General features: G+C 44.3%; 1 long non-coding RNA gene across 5 annotated transcripts in view; it reads left to right on the forward strand.

The window, feature by feature from the left end:
* Window positions 1–203: 203 nt before the first annotated feature.
* Window positions 204–12,762, forward strand: part of LOC103663543 — a 159,953-nt gene continuing 147,394 nt past the window's right edge. For all 5 annotated transcript variants that reach the window (XR_005832460.1, XR_005832462.1, XR_568791.2 and 2 more), the window contains exons 1-3: window positions 204–1,421; window positions 10,139–10,235; window positions 10,988–11,104. This is a non-coding gene — a long non-coding RNA (uncharacterized LOC103663543). The remainder of the gene's footprint in view (window positions 1,422–10,138; window positions 10,236–10,987; window positions 11,105–12,762) is intronic.

A 12,762-nucleotide genomic window follows, 5' to 3' on the forward strand; every position in this document is an offset into this window, starting at 1 on the left:
AACTATATAAAGCAGAATATATATATTTGCCCCCAAACTGCTTGTTAGATGAGTTTCTCAGATGGGCCCCTATTTTTCTACTGACATTTCCATCTTGGGAAACCTCCCAGATTACAGGAATAATAACACTGAAATTAAAATTTCTTGAAGGGTGAATTTAATGTAACCTATTGGGGTATCAATGTAGCTTATATTAGGCAGATTTTCATGGAATAACAAACATTGGAGTCTTTCTGTCAGCAACATGTTTACCCCTCACATTTACACGGCCACAGGGATTTCTTTTTCATAGGATTCCTGCCTTTTTACCCCCAATTAAATCGGTTTTGGAGAGGATTTGTTCTCTGTGAGATTCACTGGCTCTCCAAAGTAAATGATAGAGAAATATGGAAAATAGCTAAGTGGAAAAGGAAAACAGTAGGTTCACACTGATCGTACCCTTTCTTTCTTTCTTTTTTTTTTAGGCTCTCTTCCCCAGATGGAGGGCCTCCTCTGCTTGGTCTTCAGCTGACCATTTTTGTAACCTGTGTTTTCTCCTTGTTCCCTAGCCGCAGCGGGGGGTGCGGGGCCCCATGTTCATCCCCATTCCAGAGATGGGAGAGCCACAGCTCCGTGCAAGGGGATGGTGGGCAGGCTCCAGGGACAACCGGCTACCCAGCACTGGTAGGAACGTCCTCTGCAGGGACAGTATGGGATGAGAAGGGAACTGAAAAGTCATTAATAAGGTAAAATGCCCAGCATGGTGCCTGGAGCTTGTCAGCCACCAAATTATTAACATCATGTAAAAAGATCCAAGTAGTGGGTGTTGCCCATTATAGACAGGGAGAGAAGCGGAGTTAACTAAGTGCATAAGAAAAATGCAAACGTTATGGGCTGTATGTGGCCCTGCTCCCCTTTATGGATTTTTCCAAGAGCCCCAGTCCCCAGTTTCCCCGAGTTCTCTATCTAATATAATTTTAGTAGTATCAAATAATGACATTCTTAACCATTTCGCTAGGGAGACTATTCTATTCTCCAGTAGATCTCACTGTCAGGGAATTTTTGTGGTTAACTATTTAGCAACTTTTTTTTTCTCTGAATTTCTTCCCACTGGAATGCTGAGTCTTGAAAATGAACAAATGGTGAAACACCCTTGTTCGAGTGTGACCCTCAAGATGCCAGATGGCTGCCAGTGACATTGGTGGTAGGCATGTCATTGACTTGCTTCACCACCCAGTGAGAGACATCCATCAAACTGCCCTAGTGCCCGGGCCTCAGTTTCTTCGGGAGAAGCTGTAAAGAATGAAGGTGAAGTAACGATCCCTTTAGTATCCCTATTCCTCTGGCTGGACTCAGCACCATTGGGCACAACACTGCATTCCAGCCCGGGAGCATCACCCAGTGTCTGGACCTCAGGTATCCCAGACAGAGAAATGCCCTTGGTAAGTTCTTCCTCCTCCTGTCATAGTTAAACCCTGTACAACACTTGAGATTTCTCCACTTACATAAATAACCCAATTTCTTGTCCACCCTGTCTTCAAGGGTTTGTGCCTACCCTCTGTGACTTCTGCCACACAAGGAAGGGAGTCCCCCGAGGGGACTCTGACCAAATTTATCAAGGTGGAGTGGAGTTTCCTGAACCACCAAAGAAATAAGAATCCTAAAAGGCCTTTTCAGAAATTGAATGACTCTTGAGAAATCTCCTCACTTGACTGTTTTGCCCCAGGAAAATTAACATTGCATTATCCTACCTACTCTCTCCTACCCTGTTTTGAAAAGGTAGGAGATAGTTCACTTTCAGAGTAATGGACATCCTGTTTGTATTTGCTTTTTATGCCACAAACAATGCATTTGGTATTGAGTTGAATAGGGCTCCAAGAGAAAATACAATTAATGAATAGTCACAAGGTTGCTAATCTGATCAATGCTGGGTGATAGGACATTTAATCTGATTGTCTGTGACCACAACTGCACAGAGCCTGTGGCAGCAAAGAGGACCACGTTGGCTGGCAGGAGCATTTGTAGATTATTAATTACTTGAGAGGCGGGGGCTCTGATGGAAATAGATGTGGGGGAAGAGGAAAGGTGTCTAGCGGGAGGAAAGGAGCTGGCTGGAGGAATCTAACTCAGGGGGGTTATCCCACAGAAAGTGTGGCACGTTTTATGCCAGTAACCCTGGATACAGCCCCATATTCAAGATGAAAATGAAAATCAGAAACAGTCTTCATAAACCCCACATCTCATTCAGGAAGACTTACGGACCACAGCAAAGGAAGCCACACAGGGTGGCAGAGAGTCCCACCATTACTTAGAGAAGACCAGGGTTGTGGCCGTGGAGGGAGGGCTTCCCCTGTCAGAGGCACTGCTCTGGCTGAGGGGGTGGTCCACCCTGTTGGCCACAACCATAGTGATTATCAGTATACAGCCTAAAAATCTGGACTCCTCCGCTTGCCAGAGATCAAAACATGCCGAATGTCTAACCACTGCTCAGGCCAGCCCTGCAATGCCTCACAGCCAGTGGCAGAGGGAGAAGGCCAAGGGACCTTCCTCAGCATCTTCGGCCATGCCCCCAGAGGTCGTGTGTAGGATCAGGAACAAACCTGAAGCAAGCTAGCCAGGCTAGGGCTAACTCTCACACTCCTGACCTGCCCTTTGCCCTCTCAGATCTCGAGGACACTCTCCTGTTCTTTGCAGGGGTCAGTGGGCACAGACCTTTGTGTAGACCCCAGCAGATGGCTCAGTGTCCTCTCAAAACCATGTTTCCATCCACAGCTGCATCATGAGCAGAGCAGGGATTCCTGCTTGTCACCTCCTCCTGTCCTACCACGACTTCTGTCTTCCTAGCAAAATGCGTCAAACACCTTGAGACAGGAGTGTTTCAGCACAGATGTATGGCACTGAAGGCTGCAAGTTCCCTGACTTCGGGGGCTCCTATCTCATTGAGAGAATAAGACACAAAAACAGGTGCTTATCCGGGAATAGCCCAGAAGGTCCTTGGCTCCCCGTGTTGACTTTTTTGCAGTCCTCAGCACCGAGGCCCTTCATGGCCTTTTCCAAAAGTATTCAAAGGCCTCCATTATGCCCAACCAGCATGGGTAGCCCTCCACCCTCGTTCCGTAGGGCACCTTATACTTGAACCCTTCATAGCACCTCAGCCACATTTTGATCAATGTTGCAGCTAAGTGTGCAAACTGTCATGCCAATATCTGACAGACCGTTGGGAGCCCCTGGCTGCCAGGCTGACTGTGAGGTCAGTGGCAAAACCCAGAAGGTGTTTGCTCAGTGCCTGCTTGGGGCTCCGGCCCTCCATTCTCTGCCCGCAGACATTCCCATGCTGGCTGCTGTCCCTGGCTGCTGGGACCTCACCCCGCGTTTACACTGGTGCCAGACAGAAGGGAGCTGGGGAGGGCTCCCAGGAAGTCCCAAGACAACCACTACATGGGCGAAAGAGCCGTTCTGTCAGCAACTCATTGGCTGCTTTGTTGGTTCCTCGCTCTGCCAGGATGCCCCATTCTCAGCTAATGAACAGCTTAAGTGTGCAGATGAGGAGAAAAGCGGGGAGTGTAAGCCCTGATCGTGAAACAATGTCAGCAATACAGGAGGCTGCCTGAGTGGGAAAACAGCTCGACCTAAAGAGTCCTTTCAGATGCCCAGTTTTGTTCTGAAGTTGCCTGTCCGCTTGTCTCCTCTTGTTTTTCTTTTTGCTTTTAAAACCATTACAATCAAGCATTTATGAAATATTGAGGCCAGGGGAAGTACTTCTATGAGCTATTCAAGCCCAAAAGCCTCAAAGAAGGAGGATGGGATGCTGACGGTCTAATTGATTTTCTTCTGGAATAAAATTAAAAGGAAGGCAGAGAGTAGCAAACAGCACTCACCTTTATTGCACGCCTTGGAGCTTGGTAAATAGAGGGCAATGTTTCAGTGTTTGGTTTAGGGTGAAGGAGGAGGGTTATTATGAGAAAATGAAAAACAATTAGGTTGTGGGCGAGCGGGGGTGGGGGTGGAGTGAGAGGCAGCGGTGGCTGGGTGAGACTCCAACCAGGCTGCTCCAAGGAGGCCCTGCCTCTGGTGTCTGGCGCCAAGGCTGCCTTGGAGCTTGGTAAATAGAGGGCAATGTTTCAGTGTTTGGTTTAGGGTGAAGGAGGAGGGTTATTATGAGAAAATGAAAAACAATTAGGTTGTGGGCGAGCGGGGGTGGGGGTGGAGTGAGAGGCAGCGGTGGCTGGGTGAGACTCCAACCAGGCTGCTCCAAGGAGGCCCTGCCTCTGGTGTCTGGCGCCAAGGCTGGGGGACAGCCTGCTTTTCCTCTGAAAAGTGTGCCCCCCCCCCTTTGACTCCGGGCCTCTGCCCCCAGGCCTGTGGAGCCAGGCGCTTCCCCTGGTAGAATGTAAACGAACCAGAGTCCTCTCCCTGCGATGGCTTGAAATGAGAAGCCATTTCTTCCCTGTTAACTAGAAAAAGCCCACCCCTGTGAAACCTTGTTCCCAATGCCTGTGCACTGCTAATGGAATTTTTAACTCGACCTAACCGCACCTGAAGGTAATCAGCTCTGGGCCAGTTGTGCATTCGAAGTCCCTGTCAAGCTGACAGGAGGGCAGAATTAGATGGTTTGATAACATTTCTCTCCAGGGGACCATTTCAGCAGTGGTGGGGCAGGAACCCCCGGGAAGGCTTTGTCCCATTCTCCCCGCTCCCCCTACCAAGATAGGGTGACGCGCCTCTAACTCCCGTCCTGATCTGGGTGCCCTGACCTCAGGGAACTGGGTTCTGGTTTTCAGAACATTATTTAGGCATTTTTCCCCCAGGGAGACAGAAAGTGCTGAGGTTCAGGGTGTTAAGATACGGCTCTGCCCTGTGAAACCTTCTTCAAACAAGGGTGTATTTCTAGCAGGAAGCAATTTGTACATTCCAATTTTCCGTATTCACCCCAACTCTCGAGTCATAGTACATTTTTAAAACAGTGCCCAGTCATTGAAAATGCCAGCCAGGTATTTTGAAGTTGCTTTGTACTTTTAGCATGTGACAGAATCTTCACCCAGGGAACTTTCAAGAAGCAAGAATTTCAAGTAAAAGGCTGAGGCAATTTTAAGAGGGACACTCTCTAGTCATTTGGGTAACTTTCCTCCCTCTCGCTCTCTCTTCTGTTTCTAATTCCATCTTAGAAGCTTGAAAATACAATTTTTTCCCTTTACCAATTTTGTGTTTTTCTATTTGGCAAACATTGATTCTTTTCTGTGTCCCAAGTGGAGGTGAAATTAACTTGTCTGTCTGCTTCTTAAACAAAAATAAATAAACAACTTCAATATGTATAGTCCCAGATCCTGCCAAACGCCTTTTGCGGTATGCCAATGTCACCGAGGAATGTCAGCTCAGCACCATGATTAGCATTTTACAATTGCTCCAGAGCCAAATGTTGAGAGAATAACAAATGCTATTTTGTGCCCCATGAAAATTAGAGTTGAAGAAAGGGAATTTTCCACTCATATAGCAAGAAATTAAAAATAGGAGTCCAGGAGACTAGGATCCAGATGACTTTCTTTCATAGGTAACTAATTTTAAGATCAAAAATGAGGTCTCAAAAATGTATATAAGTTAATTTCATTTTGCTTTTTAAAAGCTTTCCTGTCTAAAGTTTTGTATTGTGAGTTCACTCAAGGTGGATTTTTTTAACCCCATTTCCCAACTTAAAAATGTAATTGATGTTAATAAGGGAAAAGATGAGCCACAGGTGAAGGGAAATGTTTGCCTAACACCTCTGATAAAGGACTTATGTGTAGAATGTATAAAGAACTCTGACAATTTAATAATAAGGCCAACAAACCAATTAAAAGGGGGCCCCAAAATATGGAAAAGATACTTCACCAAAGAAGGCAAACAAATAGCCAATCAGTGCATGAAAATGTGTTCAACACCATTGAATATCAGGGAAATGCAAATTAAAATTGAAATGAGATCTCACTACATACCTATTAGAATTGCTGAAATTAAAAAGAAAGACCATATCAAGTGTTGGTGAGGATATAGAGGAACTGGAACTTTCTCATACCCTGCTAATAAGAATGCAAAATCATCCACCTACTTTGGAAAACTGCTCAACTGTTTCTTCAAATGCTAATTGCTTATTCATAATTGGCCCAAAGAGAAAACAACCCAAACATCATTAACTGCTGAATGAATTCAGAAACTATGGTATATCCATTCAATGGAATTCCATGCAGCAATAAAAAGGAATGAATTAACAACACACAGCAATATGGATGTATCTCAGAAAAATCATTCTAAGAAGCCAGAAGACACAGAAGACTATACACACTGAACGATTCCATTATTATGACATTCTAGAAAAGACAAATTTACATAGACAGAAAACTGATTCCTATAATGAGGCACAAGGGAAGTTTTTGGGCTAATGGAAATGTTCTATATCTTGATTGTGGTAGTACTTATACAACTGTGTACTCTTGTCAAAACTCATCAAACTCTATACTTTAAATGGGTAAACTTATTATGTGTAAATTATACCTTGATAATTCTGACTTTAAAAAAATATTGTCAGGATGCCTGGGTGGCTCAGTCCGTTGAGCGGCTGGCACTTGATTTCAGCTCAGGTCATGATCTTGGGGTCCTGGGATCAAGCCCCACGTCAGGCTCCATGCTCAGAGGGGACTCTGCGTGAGGATTCTTTCTCTCCCTCTCCCTCTGCCCCCTCCTCACTCACATGCACACTCTCCAAAATAAATAAATGAATCTTTAAAAAGGAAAAAAAGAAATTGTCAAGACTAGGCGTGGTAGGCTGGGTAATGGCCCCCAAATATACCCATGTTCTAATCCTTGGCACCCGTAAATGTTGCCTTATATGGTAAAAAAGATCTTGCAGATGTAATTCAGTTGAGGATCTTGAGATGGGGTAATTATCCATGGGGCCAATCATAAATGTCCTTATAAGAGGGAAACAAAAGGAGATTTGAAGAGAAGAAGACCATGTGACAGGCAGAGTGCAGCGGAGTCCAAGAAGGCTTGGGAGATGGAGGAAGAGGCTGCAAGCCAAGCAGTAAGCTTCCACAGCAGCTAGAAGAGGCAAGGAACAGACTCTCCCTTAGAGTGAGACCCTGCCAACACCTCCATTGGAGCCCACTGAAACTGATTTGGACTTCTGACCTCCACAACTATAAGAGAATAAGTTTGTTTTGGTTTAAGCCACTAAATCTGTAGTAATTTGTTATAGCACCTATAAGTAACTAATACACCAGTGAACAAACAATAGCTAGAACGCAGGTTGCTAGAGACTTGCTCTCATTTAACAGGAGGCCTGATGGCTTAAATCAGCATCTTCACATTTCAGTATGGGTAAGAATCATCTGAAACGCTTTTAAAAATGTAGTGATTCTCAGCACCTCCGTTCCACCTTACTCTTAACTCCCCATCTGTGCCAACCTGATTTAGTCAAGAGGGCAAAGCCTGGGCAACTGCATCAGGGTCTAATGCTGATGCCCCAAACTTCAAGAAACCCTGACCTAGACACAGCATTTTCTCTTCCCATAATCATAATTCAATGCGATTACTACTCCTCTTTCTTAGGGGGATCACCTTGTTCCACACGTGATATTTAGCAGGCCCCCAGCAAAGTGTATTTATTTATCCGTTTGACAGGTCCATAAACTCAAACCTCTCCAATGGCCTCTGTGTTCGCTGGGTGAATTCCTCATTTGCCATCGTTGCTATAATTCTACTCTTAATCTAATTTTACTAAAAGCCATTGGTATGGGAGCCTATTTTGGCCAAGCATGTCAGTCATTTTGCTCTATAAATCCCATGGCTTCGTTTACTCTTTTTGGATTTTAGGAACACCAACTGCAGACAGATTTTCTGAATCATGAAGGGGAGGCCAGGTGAAACAACTGTCAAAATGTAAACATACACACCCATGGAAACTGTGCCTTTTTGGGTTTTGTTACTACATTCTATCTGGGAAGTCTGGAGCTCATCTAGATAAAACACTAGCCTCTGGCAAATCCCGCAGACAGCCATGCACCTCCCTGTTAGGCAGCCCTTGGTCCACCAGATGCCACTCCTCTCTGCCCAACCAAAATTCCATGCTGGTTGGAGGGGGGCTCCTATAACCAGGACCAACCTCCCCCTTGGGGCATGGCAGAGTCAGCTCTCACTGCAGGAAATGGGTATAGACCAACTTGAGGAGGCTTTCATGTTACTGATGAGTTTACCGCACTTGACTTTCAGACTGATATACAGAGTGTGTCAATGATGTAAAATCACTAGAGCTTGAGACTCCTCCCTCTTTGCTTCCACTGGGTGATAGCTAAGAGAAGCCTGCAAATGTCTAGGCACTAGTGTGAGATTCATTTAACTTGATTAGTGAAGCTGACAGTTTGCATAGTCTGAAACACATCCAGTGAAAACCCCAGCCCTATCAGGTAACAATTGAAAAGAAACAAAAGTGAGAGAGAGGAGAGAAAGAGGTCATTTTAAGGCCAGAATTGCCACACAGTTCCATTTGTATACAAGCTAATTTATGTTTCCATGAGAATCTGCCAGGCTACTCTAGCAGTTTTAGCAATGCATTGCTCTACCCATGTTTATCAAATATTTAAACATCCCATTTTTATTGAGCCATAATGTCTGTTGAATATATAAGCAAAAGAAGAAGAATGTATTTTCTTTTCACAGCAAGAATACAATGGCAACTCTTTGCTCATGATCTGTTTCCATCTGTACAATAAAGTCACATTTGAATTCTCATATTTACTGGAAAAGAATAAATCATTCTCTGTCTTCCATAAATACATATTACCTAAGTCCAGATCAACTGATCTATCACATTAATTGATCAGCATAGCATCTGTCTGTCCATTTATTCATCAGAGAGAGAAGCAGATGACATATAATTAGTTTCATAATGGAATAACACTTTCCCTCCAATTAGCATAGCTGTGAATGTGATAGGAAGGTTCCAGTTCTTGAAGGCAAGTAATATTTATTATTTCATTGTACCAGGGCTAACAAATCCATTTAGGGACTGAACATCTCTCGTTTAAAATGAGTGTCATTGGTCAGAAATGTCCATTTTGAGAGTGGCGCCTACGATACACTCTGTAAACCACCAGTGCGAGAGAGTGCAGCTCCAGTAAACCAAACCCATGCCCAAACCACCTTGCTCATTAGAACAGACAGTAATCCATGAACTAAGAAAACGATTGGAGCTGAAATCATATTTTGCATTCACAACAGCGACAGAATCACGAAGAAGCCGTCGAGGTGAATATACATACTCCTTCTCGCTCTCTACGCCACACACAAACCTTGCTTCCTCGCCTTCTAGCTGTATGAGAGTCAACACAATGCGTGGTGCATTGAAATGCAGTGGCAAATCATGTCTGACGGAGGAGATGGCTCCTGCTTTAGTGCTTTCGTTCACTGGGGAGAAGCAGATGGTTTGTGAGGGTCTCCCTCTAAGAAGGCAGAATCATAATTCCAAGTCCAGAGGTCAGGAATTTATTTTCATGGTGTCAAAAGCATATTTTAAAGATGTAATGTGTATTCCGGGATGCCCTGGCTGACGGGGTAGGTGTGCTCCTTGTTAACAGAAATAACTGAGGTTTTATGACACAGAGTTTGGGTCAAGAATGAAAAGTTTTGAAGATTTACATTTTTCTTCAGCATTGACCTTTTGGCTTTATTCCTTAATTAAGCAAAGACATAGCAGCAAAAGGGAGTATTATGGGCCTGCTGTATCCCCAGGGCGTTATGAGATACCAGACACAGTTAAGCTATCTCAAGACAACCATGTTCTCTGGAGTTACTTTATTGCTATTATAAAAAATCTTTATTATGGGAAAAAATATGTATTTTTATGCCAGAAGAAGATGAAGATGACAGTTAGGCTGTTGAATGGTAGTTTCAGTTGAGCTTTGTGCCCACAGAGATTGTAAAACACCCAAGACTAAGGGAAGCCTCCTGATAGAATCTTAAGAAACCTAAAGGGGTATATTAATCTTTGTGAAATTCATAGTTGGAACAGGGTACCATTAACTGGCACTTTCCAGTTATCAAGATATTTTATGAAACTGAAAAAAGTCCTATTATACTTGCTAACAGGGCCAACTTTGAGGGTGTGGCTAATGAAATAATCTCTTTCCAGATCATCTCGACTGTAAGAACCTTGAGATCCTGAATCCCCAGGGATGCCGCGGCTCCTCTCGTGTGCTGCCGGGCAGGGCACTGGTGCAGGAGCTCCTGTGAGTTTGCTTCTCTTTACTAGGGAAAAGGAAACCGTTAGTTGAGAGGCTGCTCTTTTGTCTTAAAAATGTGGCACTTTTCAATTCGATTTTTAGTCTTTTTAAAGCAAATATACTGCCCTTTCCCGTCTGGAAAAATCACCTTTGCTTAAACTACTCACACCTCTTGCCGTCAATATTTACCAAAAGAAGACACCTTATTTAGAAAGTGTTATTCCTTAAACCTTTCATCATGAGCTTCCTTTGCTACCAGGAACTGCTTAGGTACTTGTTTATGTACTGGGCTTTGTGTTGATAATTTACGTTCCATTCCCTCTGAATTCCAGGAGTTTGACGTGGTTCTTGCATTTGTCTTCTCTTGGCTCTTACTGATGGGGCTTCCAGGAGCTGACCCCCCCCCCCCCAGTGGACCTGTCTCCCATGTATCTGTAGCAAAGGAACGGATGGAATTCTTTCCGTTCTACCTATGGGAGAAAGAAGTGGGTTGGGATCCCTCACCCACACTTTCCATTCTGAAAGAGGGAAGTGGTTCACCACTATTGAAGCAGTGAACAGAGGCAGGGAAACTTTTGGATCTTTTGGTTGGCAAAAGGGTCCTGGTTTCTAAATCAAAGAAGACTGGTGTTAGTTTCTTCCTCTTCCAACCCCTCTACCCTCCTGCCTCTCCCCTCCTCCTTCCCCACTCCTCCTCCCCCCCCTTCTTCTTCTCCTTCTCCTTCTTCTTCTTACTTGATCCCCACATTGCTCAACAGATTTTCATGAGGAAGTCTGCCACTCCAGTTTGCCCAAAGTTGGCCATCAAGGAATGGGGTGCTCCGAGGGGCCCTCAGTCTGTCGTCTCTCTGGGCTGTCCCGCAGGAGCTCCACAGGTCAGTCTCTCTACATATATCAGTGTGCACTCACAGTCTGTCAGCCTTAGGCAACGGCTTACTTTTTAGCTATTTTTTCAATACGACGAAACTGCATTGCAGGGGTTTGGAATGGTCCTTTGCGTCATGATGAGATTTCACCAGCTGACCCAGCAGCCTATTTGTGCAGAGCCTACTTTGGGTGCTGCTCAGTGTCGGGAAGCTCCAAGATGACACACGGTCCTTGCTTCTGTCAGGGATAGCATGGTGTTGGGGGAAGAGGAGTCTGTGCCCCTTGACCCCACAAAATAGGAAGCTGAGGGTGTCATTTAGTGCTTTGTTGGGGAGCCAGCAAGAGAACCTCCAGCTGCACCCAGGAAGAGACGGAGCCAGAGGGCATTGGGGTGGGGGGTGCCAGGAATAGACTCATGAATTAGAGAAATTCTTGTGGCTAATGTATGCTCGCAGCCTTAGATATTCACATTCCTTATCATGGGAAACTTTTGCTGGGTACCAGTTTCCTACTGAGAATGTCAGTTTCACTTTCTGTTTCATTATATTTTGGACAGAGTCTGTCTCCTGGTTTGAGTTTGCTGGCTCCATCCTTAAGAAAGATGCTCAAATTACATACATTGTCATCAAGCCATTGAGTACCTAGCTCCATATTTCTTCCCAGATACTGAGCGGCATCCAGGTGGGCCTGTGAGCCACTCCAAACGTGTAGATCTCTCCTTCTGTTGTGAGAGCAGAGTAATCTCAGGAGATTGGTGTCACTGAATATCCCCCCAAGCATAGCTGTCAAGTATATAGATTCAAAAATTCACCATTTCATTTGATCCATTTTCAGAGCTTATTGAGTTACTTGTGTGTTTCTCCTCTTTCCAAATGCTGTGCACTCTTCCTGTGGTGCTCTTTTATTTGGAAGACCCCAAAGCAGGCCACCCAGGAGTCAGGGGAAAAAGCCTTCCTATGTGAACCAGTGTGAGCAGTGTCGGAAAAATGTGGTTCAAAGCTGACAGAAAAGCAAGTCCTAGTTTTCTTATTTCTGGAGGATTGTATCAAACAGATTTAAAATAATAGAAAATATCTGGTCTCCCTGCATGGGGTAGCAGGAAGATGACTGCCATGAATGAGACAATGTTATACGGACTGGATGGATGTATTATATAAAACACTTGAAATGTTATGTACATAACAATGTTAGAGTACTTGGCCCTTTGGAACAAAATGGACCAAAGCAACTTATAAATTGGCATCGTGACTCAAGGTTTGAATGGAAACAGCCAAGAAGCCATAAGGCAAACATAGAGCCCAACTATTCTTTCTCATTAGTATCACCACCTTTTTCTGATTTTTTTTTTTTAATGCTGCTGAGAAGATGTAAAAAGTAGTTTTTGAGCAAGGCAGGCAATGATTAGCATCTGCAAAGGAGACCTCTGGATACTCGGTCATTCCATAAGAGGTACCCAAAGACAGAATTTGGATCATTATTAGAAAGAAACAATATATTGATGTCACACACACACACACACACACACACACACACACACCATCAAATCTCTTTCCCAATCTTTGGCTTGATTAATGGAAATTCCAAAGAACTTCATTCAGATTGGATTGTTGATGTGGGCATCCCAACTCAAGTCCACTGTAGGTGATTTTATTTCCCATGATTAAGG

This window comes from Ursus maritimus, unplaced genomic scaffold (assembly GCF_017311325.1).
Source record: "Ursus maritimus isolate PB19 unplaced genomic scaffold, ASM1731132v1 scaffold_5, whole genome shotgun sequence".
Classification (NCBI taxonomy): Eukaryota; Metazoa; Chordata; class Mammalia; order Carnivora; family Ursidae; genus Ursus; species Ursus maritimus.